The sequence below is a fragment of the Carlito syrichta genome, unplaced genomic scaffold, assembly GCF_000164805.1.
Source record: "Carlito syrichta isolate Samal-C Ts95f unplaced genomic scaffold, Tarsius_syrichta-2.0.1 Scaffold305140, whole genome shotgun sequence".
Classification (NCBI taxonomy): domain Eukaryota; kingdom Metazoa; phylum Chordata; class Mammalia; order Primates; family Tarsiidae; genus Carlito; species Carlito syrichta.
Window position 1 is genome coordinate 22,655 of NW_007249236.1, and position 10,021 is coordinate 32,675.

Consider the following 10,021-nt stretch of genomic DNA (forward strand, 5'->3'; position numbering starts at 1 on the left):
CTTTCTTCAGATGAGAGATCGCTGGCCACAGACTGGTTCTGGCTGGTTTACAGAGGCTGCTCACTTGAGTGCCTTCATGTCCTTGTTTCATCTTTTGATGTACAGGGCCTAATTGTGAAGTATTTCTATGTTAAGCCTCCACTCCAAAGTGAACATTCAACACATGTCACATGTGTGTTTGTCCAATGCTCAGGGAGGATCTCCCTGGTGAATATTTATAGCTCCTGCCATCACCTGTTAAATATGTATGTTAGCCTACCTGTTCAGCATAAAGTTCCTACCTTGACCCCTCATCCTTCAAAGTGTCTGCTAGTGGTCTATGCTGGAAGCTGTGCTTCGCGGCCTGTCAGGAAGACTGTTTTGCAGGCTGTAATCTTTCATGAGAAATAAACTCTCCCTTCCAAATGTGTAGATCTCGTGATTCTTCAGTTGACAGGCTGTACATTTCAAAATAACTAGGAGAGATGAATTTGAATGTTCCTAGTGCAATGAAAAGATAAATATTTAAAGTGATGGCTATCCCAATTACCTTGATTTGATTATAAGAATGCATCAAATTGGCCCATATATCCTGAAGATATGTATATCTATTATGTGATGGCAACAAAAAAATACTCAGTTGAAATGACGAGGATAGGAGGGACATGGAGAAAAGGGAGAAAGAAACATTCACATTTTTAGACACCTACTCCAAGCTAGGCATTTACCTAGCATTTTCTCACATATTCTTGAAAGTCTTTCAAGATGATTATAATTTTATTTATTTGTTTATTTATTTATTAGAGACAGGGTCTTGGTCTGTCGCTCAGGCTGGAGTGCAGTGGTGCGATCATAGCTCACTGCAGCCTTGAATTCCTTGACTCAAGCGATCCTTCCGTGTCAGCCTCCCAAGTAGCAGGGACTACAGGTGCATACCACCACACCTGGCTAATTGTTAAAAGAAATTTGTTTTTAGAGAGAGGGTCTGACTATGCTGCCCAGGCTGGTCTCAAATTCTTAGCCTCAAGTGATACTCCTACCTCAGCCTCCCAAAGTGTGGCGATTACAGGTGCCTGACCAAGATGATTACTGCTAACCCTGTTAAACTGGAATCTCAGAGTAGAATGTCTCCACAACCACGGGCTCCTTCTACCCTACCTCCAGCTTGTCCATCGTTGTATTCACACATGTCCTGTGCTTCCTAACTTGGCTGACCCACTGGCCTACAGCAGGCTGTACCCTGGAGGACTCAACTATAAGTGCAGCCAGCCCTTGTGAGAGGGACCACCATGCTGGCACAGAATGACCGAGCCAGCTTGTGGTTGGTATGAGACTGGGGGAGAGGTCCCTTCTACCTTCTGCCAGACTGATGGCTGCCTGGACTCTTCTCTCTGACCCCAGCAAAGAGCATTTGGAATAGCCAACATTTGTGAATTGGGATGTACTTCTGGATCTTGAACCATTCCAAGCTTCTCTGAGAGGATATCACAAGAGATATGCTGGAAGGCCTCTCCTAGACCCTGTTCCTTCACTTACTAGATGGCCTGAACTAACCTCTCTGAGCTTTAGGGCAGTTGTTGGTAAGACAGGGATGATAAAGATGGTGATGATGATGTTATCTACCCTGCCTGTTTCACAGCACTGCCTGATGTCCAATCTGTGACCTGTAAATCCATTTATACACATATAAAGATTAATTATTATTGATAAAAAATAATACTAAAAACCGCCAGCCTTTTACTAGCTGTGTAACTTTGGGCAACTTATTTTAACTGTAAAGTGCTTCAAGTTCCTTATCTGTAAAATTAGGACAGTGGAAATACATACCTTTGGTTTATGTGAGAGGGCGGTACAGGGTTATAAAGTTGTGTTCTAATACCACCTACCATTCACTGGCTAGCAGTTTTACTAGTCGCCTACAGTAGGATAGAAAGAATGTGTGTGTATCTGTGTGGCATGTTAAGGATATGTCTGTCAGGGAAAGGTTGAAGAACTCTTCTAAATTAAATGACACTAAAGAGACATGACAGGCTGGGCACAGTGGCTCAAGCCTGTAATCCCAGCACTTTGGGAGGCCGAGGCGAGAGGACTGCCTGAGCCCAGGGGTTTGACACCATGGTCAACTTGGTGAGACTTCGTCTCTACAATAAATAAAAAAATAAGCTGGGCATGGTAGCACGTGCCTGTAGTTCCAGTTACTTGGAAGGCTGAGGTGGAAGGATTGCCTGAGCCCAGCAGGTCAAGGCTGCGGTAGCCATGAGTGTGCCGCTACCTTCCAGCCTGGGCGACAGAGTGAGATTCCAACTCAAACAAACAAAAAAAGGAATATGTCTGTCAGGGAAAGATTGAAGAACTTTTCTAAATTAAATGGCACTAAAGAGACATGACAACTCAATGAAACATAAGATCCTTTATCAGATTCTGGATCGGGGAGAAAGTGCTATGACAGACAGTTTGGGGACAATTAGTGAAATGTGAATTTGGATTACATGGTTCATATAAATATTTTTAAAGATTTAAAAAATGCCCAGGGTATAGAAAACACAACAATTAATCATTATTGACATACTGTAGGCCCCATCTGTTTTGTTCATTGTCACATCCCTAGAGCCCCGAACACATATACAAGCTGAGTTAATATTGGTTGAAGGAATGAATAAACTGGGCTTTGATAAGACAGAGCCAAGAACGAGGGTAAGGTGTCCAGACTCAACTGTCTTCACAAGCAGGGACTGAATTAGCGTATTCACCTTGGTTCCTAGTCATTGTTGGTTACCCTGGTGACCCTTGGCATGCAAAACATTCTAAGATTGATCTAGTTTTTCTAGGCACCTGGTTAACACGCCCAAAATTCCTTCTGGCAGCTCTAAAAATATAATGCATTTGTAATTCACTAACTCTCAATTACTTCGCATTTTGTCTGGCAAGGGAAGAAGGAGTAGATTTTGCTACTGTCCTCCCTCTTCCCCTCAGGGGACATAGACAGTCTCTGATTGGCTGAGGCAGAACCTCAGGTCAATGCTCACATAATAAGAGGAAGGCTAGCCTATGTGAAGAGGTTTGGCTGGCAGATCTCAGCAGAATGTCATGTACAGAGAGATCTCAGATGGCTGGTAGGCACCTACACGCAGCACCCCTTCCCTGAGTCCTGAATGGTTAGCACCTGCCACCTGGGTCAGCCTGGATGTCAACCCAGCCTATCACCGTGAGTATCCTCATTGCTTCTTAGATGTTAGACAGCTCATAGAGTCATAGAGTCTCAGAATGAGAGAGCTGAAAGAGACCTTAAATATCATCCCGTCAGCTTCTCTCCTTTGACAGATGAGGAAATGGAGGCTTGGAGATACAAGTCGGCCTGCCCAAGGCCACAGGAGGTGTTGGTAGAAAGAAGACTTAGGGCCAGGGTTCCTGATTATTAGAAGGGGTTCATCCTACTTTGGCTCTATTATCCTCTTTGGAAGGGTGGGGCACTCAAAGGACCTAGAGACAGTCTGCAGAGGCCCTTCCACTCTTACTGTCTCTGTGGCTACCCTGTAGTCTCTTCTGAGCATTTCTGATCTGGGAACATTGAGTTGCCAATCCCCAAAGTGAGTGGAATTGGGGAGAGAAAATCTGAGCAGTGATGACTCAAGGGAAAGCAGTGATTACATTTTAATGAGATATTTTCCGGACAAAAAAATAGTAGGCAAAACTAAAAATGAATTGTGTACACATTAAGTGCTAATGAGTAGTGTCAACTGGATATCATACCTTCCACATTTTCATGAGTAACTTCGTCCCAGAAAAGATTTAAGTCCGGGTTTGTTTAATATGATCAGTGTCAGAAAAAGATTCTTTGGGCTCAACCTAGAGAATGGGGAAAATTTTTCTGTTGGATTCAGATGAAACTAATATCTTGGAGAATATTGCTCTGGCAGGTACTGAGCCATGTACATGCATATATTAACACCTCATGCAGTCCTCACAGCAACTAGTAGGGTGGGTGGTGGTATTCTCATTTTACAGATTTGAAGACGGATACTCAGAGCAGTTAAGTGACAAGCAATAGTGAGTGTGGTGTATTAATGTAAAGTTTTGGACACTGAATTCAAATGCCACTCTACCATCAAGTAGCTAATGATTGTCTATCATTCCTGGGTGTTAGGCTCTCCTACCCCACAGCATCCCTTAAGAATTTATCTGTTTATAAATAATTTAAACATCTATCATTTATCTTGATCTGTTTAGGTAAGGAAGAGCATATATAGGGAACTGGAAGCCAGATAAATGCACCAGAAAAAGTAGAAACTGTGCTAAGGAGGAAGGATTGATTGGCACCAGTGAATATAAACAATAGCCAGGTAGAAAGTACAGGAAAGTGTTGCCATCTGATGAATTATCTATAATTCCTGGGAGGAGGGCTGGCTACCTGGACTCAATCCTCAACTCTGTCTGCTAGAAAAGGGAGTCTCTGGCTGAGGCTTCTGATTGTAATGGAAGCTTTCCAGTTGTGTAATAAACTAAATAGTCAGCCTAAGTGAGCCATCTTGGAAGCTGAGCCTGAGGACTTGGGGAGTAGGAGGAGGCGGCCTGGAAGAGTTGGAGACTGAGAGGAAAGAGGCAGGAAAAACACCAGGTCTTTGAACTGTAAATCAGTTGGACTCCCTAGTGCCACTGAGGCTTGACCAGTTTGCAAGTTCCCGTGAGCAAACAGGGATGCTTCTAACATGCAAATCCAACCATTTCATTCTCCTGCTTAAAATTCTTCAGGACATAGCCTACATTCTTTAGCATGACTGTTCAGCTTTTTCTCTGGCTTCCTGCCTTCCATCCCTTTCCTCTCACTAGACATCTTCACTTGGACAGTTCTGGGAATCAGATATGCTCTCTTTCTTCTGAGTATTCGTACGAGGTCTGCCTGGTGAAAACAGGCCCATCTTTTAAATAAATGCTGGTATAAATTAGTCAAACTGGAATTGCACTGGGCACAGTCTGCTACCTCTTTTGCACTTTTCTGGTCTCAAGCAGCAGCCACCTTCAGCCTGATACAAAGGATTATTCCCTTCCCAATGCCAGTTGGAGCCCCAGGTTGGTGGGGCTGTGTGAAGTGCTCATGGACAAGACTGTGGTCTGGTCATGGACAAGACTTCCAGGTTGTTGATGGTCTGTGCAGTTCCTTAAAGAAGCAGACCTTCCTAAGATTGCTAAATCTGTCCCTAGCAAGTTCAAACCTCCTGCATCAAGTGTGCTTAACCTGACCCAGGGAAAGACTCCCCTATGGGAAACCTCATTGTTCTGTGACTTCAGGAAGAGTTAGCCAGAACAACTACAACAAAAATGTGCTGTTCAGGCTTTCAGCTTTAAGACATCCTTGAACAATTTTATTTTTACTTTTTTTTTTTTCATTAGAAGTGACCAGCCAGGCTCCGTGGCTCAGCCTGTAATCCCGCGCTTCGGGAGGCGGAGGTGAGTGGATTGCCTGAGCCCGCGGGTTTGAGACCCACCTGGGCAACTTGGCAAGACCTCATTTCTACAATAAATCAAAAATTAGCCGGGCGTGGTAGTACGCGCCTGTAGTTCCAGCCACTTGGAAGGCTGAGGTGGAAGGATCCCCGGAGCCCAGCAGGTTGAGGCTGCGGCGGCTGGGAGCAGCCACCGCACTCCAGTCTGGGTGACAGAGTGAGACTCCAACTCAAAAAAAAAAAAGAAGTGACCAAATTAAGATGGTGAGACCAAATTTTTCACCTATGTCTACCCCACTCCCAGCTGCTTATATTATGGATCATGTACCCCTTGTGTTGAGGTGATCACTTACTTCTTCTTCAGCCTCTTTGAAAGAAAATTATGATTTTGCCATTGATTTAGCCATATGAAACTCATCTCATTATCTTTTCTTGGGTCTGAAGCTGCTGTCTCTAAAAGTGCTGTCTCATTGTGGTTTTGTATTAACCAATGCTGAAGAAATCTTGAATAGCTTATATACAAAACCTTTAAAATTTTATATTATTTTGAAACTTTGCTTCTTTGGGTTTGTGGCATCCTCGTAACCCCATATAGCTAGCTGTGAGAGCTCTACAAATTTGTGAGCTGGCAGTGTGCTAATCTTTGGTGTTTCTTTCCTTGCCCAGTCCCCACTTTTTGGTAATGTTTCTGCAAGTTCTGTTAGGTGTACATCCTGTAGCTTAGTGACTTAAAATATACTCACCTTTGATGTGGTCTCTTTGGGACTGATTGGGAGAAAGAGCGACCAATAGTGTAACTGATTTTGATACTGCATATTGACAAGTGTCTTTTTGAAAAACAGAACCAGTCCCTCCAAGAAAAAAAAAAGAGTGCTTAGCCTGGGCTTAAAGGAGGTTCTAAATAATACAGAACTGATGGCAAAATTTTTCTTATGTCATTTTCTTCAAGGCCATCTGTGCCCTAGCCCATTTCCTATGTCTCCTGTGTGGCTTGCAGCAGCCTGAAATCAGGACCAAGGCAGTCTGGACATCGTGATACCAGACTCATATGATATTGGACCAGAAAAGAAATTTGGAGGCCACTTAGCTCACCACCCTTATGTTACAGGTGATAAAGCTGAGGCCTAGAGAGATACAAGAGTGAGTTTTGGGCAGAGACTGCACTAACATCAGGAACTCCTGATTCTTGGTTCTGTGTTCTCTCCCCTCCTGTCTAAAGTCACTTCAGGCATCTCCTTATACCTGCCCACCCCATCTGGTCTCATACAGGCAAAGTATGAGTGAGGGATTGGAAGGGGACAGGCCAGTGCCTTCACTCTGGTGCACTCAAGGTTGTTAGCTCAGTGACAAGGACAGTGGGATCAGGTATCTGTAGAACACTTGAGGCCAGGAGCCAGAACCTGCTGGAGACAGGACACATGCTCCCCCTAGTGGTCAGTTTGAGCTGAGCTTATGAATGGGAGGAGGAGAAAGGATGGGAAAAAATGCCAGAAGTTGAGGTGTGGTGTATGAGAGACAACAGGGGCCAGCCAGAGGACTAATTTACATGCCTGATCTGTCATTTGAGAGTCTTGGTAAAAACGAAGGTTTTTGATAAGTATTTGGATTTTATATATTGAAGGCTGCACTCTTGACCTCTAATTAAAACCCATGAACCCTCCCCATCTCCCGTGGAGATCATACGGCATGGACAAATCTTACTTAAACAAATCTCAAACCTGTGAGGGTTAGAGAAGGGAACACATTTGTTTATTTTACAGAAAGGGTTTACTCCCACTTATTCCTTGATCTGCCAAAATCTGTGCATTTCAGATTTGTATTTCTTATTCAGCTGATAGAAATAGCCATATCCTGATTTCACTGGTGGCTTACGCCTCCTTCCTGACCCTCACACTGATCTCTCTTCTTCTCCCTGACATCTAATCTTCTCCTCCCTCAGAGGGCTGTGTCTGGCCGTTCTGAAGGTACAGCAGGGATGTTGATGGCAGTGAGTCTTGCTGAGGACCTCCTGGTCAAGTGCCTTCTGCCCTGGAGATCACCTCCACCCTGAGGGTCGGACTCCAGCCTAAGGTCTCCCTCACTGACTCAGCTCTTATCTTTAGTCCATATAATAGAAGATGCCTGCCTCTTTCTCAGGGTCATGGAGAAGGAGAGACGTGGCTTTGAGTAAAGCAACTCAGAAAAGTGTGTCTGCTTATTCCAACCTGGGGCCTTCCGAGAGAGGTTGCCTGAGTATGGCATGGAGGGCCATCAAAGCCAGCAGCTCAAGTGGGCTTTTACTCAGTAAAGGAGAGGGAGTGGGTTGAAAGGCCAGCACATAGGCCTGTGGCTGCCTTCCACGGGCTCCTGGTTATTGGAGCATATACCTCTGCTACTGGCTCCCTAGGCAAAGAAGCTCCTCCAGCCATCCAACCAAGGTGCGACCTCTCCTTATCAGGGAATTCTTCTTCCTTGATCTTCAACCTGCAGGGGTTGTAAGCAGTGGGCATTAAACTGCAGGGGTGTAAGCAGTGGGCATTAAAAATGACAAGGGAGGAAACTATTCTTGTTCAGTGACTGGCATGTGCCAGACCCTTTCCCATGAGCTTTGACTTTGTTCATTTAATGCTCATGAAAATTCTTAGGAGATATTACTTTTTTCTATTTTATAATTGATGAGGAAACAGATGCTCCAAGTGGTTATGTGACTGAGGAGGCATGGCTAGAAATGTGAGTTTAGGGCCTGGTGTGGTGGCTCATGCCTATAATCCCAGCATTTTGGGAGGCTGAGGTGAGAGGATTGCCTGAGCCCACTGGTTTGAGACCAGCCTGGGAAACATGGCGAGATCTCATCTCTACAGTAAATCAAAAAATCAGCTGGGCGTGGTGGCATGTGCCTGTAGTTTCAGCTACTTGGAAGGCTGAGGCAAAAAGATCACCTGAGCCCAGCAGGTCGAGGCTGCAGTGGCCGTGAGCGTGCCACTGCACTCCAGCTTGAGCAATAGAGAAAAAGAAAGAAAGGTAGGTTTCAGAGCTAGGGGTCCCGGCCTGCAAAGCCCATGCTGTTTTCACTGTTTCCACATGAGACCAATCCAGGAGGGAACACAGGATGCATCAGAGTTTGGGACTGAGGCTGGCAGTGGGATAGAGGCCTTTTCCTGCCACTTTGAATGAATCTCCCCCTTCCCACAGGTAGAACTTGCATTGGACAGCCTTGCTTGTCCTCCCCTGCATTTATTCTGCTCTTGCTCCTCCACTTCACCCTGAGTGAAACCAGACTTTGGTCCTCATTTACAGGGAACTCGTCAGTAGTTCTCTTCACCAGTGCTGACCATGTGGAGTGGAATAACTATTACTTTCCCTGTGACCCCCTCACCCGGCCCTGCAGGATTCTCCATGGAGGTTTGCTGGCCACCGTGATAGACACCACATTTTTCATGACAGCATGTAACAGTGCCAGTGCAGTCTTTACAGGATCAGTGACCATGACCTTTAAGCAGTCTGTTTCCCTGTGTGGGTTCCAGTTAGGAGTGAGCTGGTATGGGTTACTCCATGTGCTATGATGGAAAATATGGGCTCCTGCAGCAATCCTGACTGCAAAGAGGAGATTCTACTTTTGATTTTCACATGGACCAATCTAAGCTTCTTAGACATTCCTTTTTCATCCGAGGATAAGGTAGTAAGCTTGAAGATGGCTTACATGTTCAAACATAAAAATAGTCTACATAGAATGATAATGAGCTATTTTTGGCCACCTCTGGTTTAGAGAACACTGACCAAGGTGCTTGTAAACATTTAACTCAGTCCACAAATAATTACACAAATGTCATAACCTTCTATAATGATAATTCCTTCCATGTAATTAGCCCTCTATGAAAACATTTCTAAGCACATTATGTCACTTAATCTTTACAGTAATCCTGGGAGGTAGGTAATATCCTAGTCAACAGATAAGGAAGCTGAGGAGAATACACAGCTAGCAGGTGACAAAGTCAGATCAAATGCAGGAATTGCTGCCTGATTCCAAGGTCTACTTTCTTTGGACGACACTACTCTGCCTCAGTGGTCTCTCCAGGACACAGAGGAAAGAGCAGGTTAGAATCTCTATCCTTGACCTTCCAAGGAGGGCAAACAAGGTGTATCAGTCAGAGATGTACTATTACATATATATATGTGACATATTTATATATTCTATCCATAGGACATGACATTGGGCTGGAAACTCTTGGGTAGGAGCTGATGCTGCAGTCTTGAGGCAAAATTTCTTGATCCTTGGGAAGGCCTCAGTTTTGCTCCTAAGGCCTTTCAACTGATTTGATGAGGCCTACCCAGATTATCAAAGAGAATCTCCTTGACCTAAACTCAACTAATTGTAGATGTTAACCACATCTACAAAATACCTTCTCAGCAACACCTAAGTTAGTGTTTAATTGAAAAATTTGGTACTATAGCCTAGCCAAGTTGACATAAAACTGACCATCACACAAGAGGTTTGCTTATGAACAGAGAACCATTTTGCCAAAGGTAAAGAAAACTTGTCTACATGTGGGTGGAGCCACTTGATATTAAGAAAACTCCACGGGCTCGGTGGCTCAGCCTGTAATCCCGTGCCTTTGGGAGGC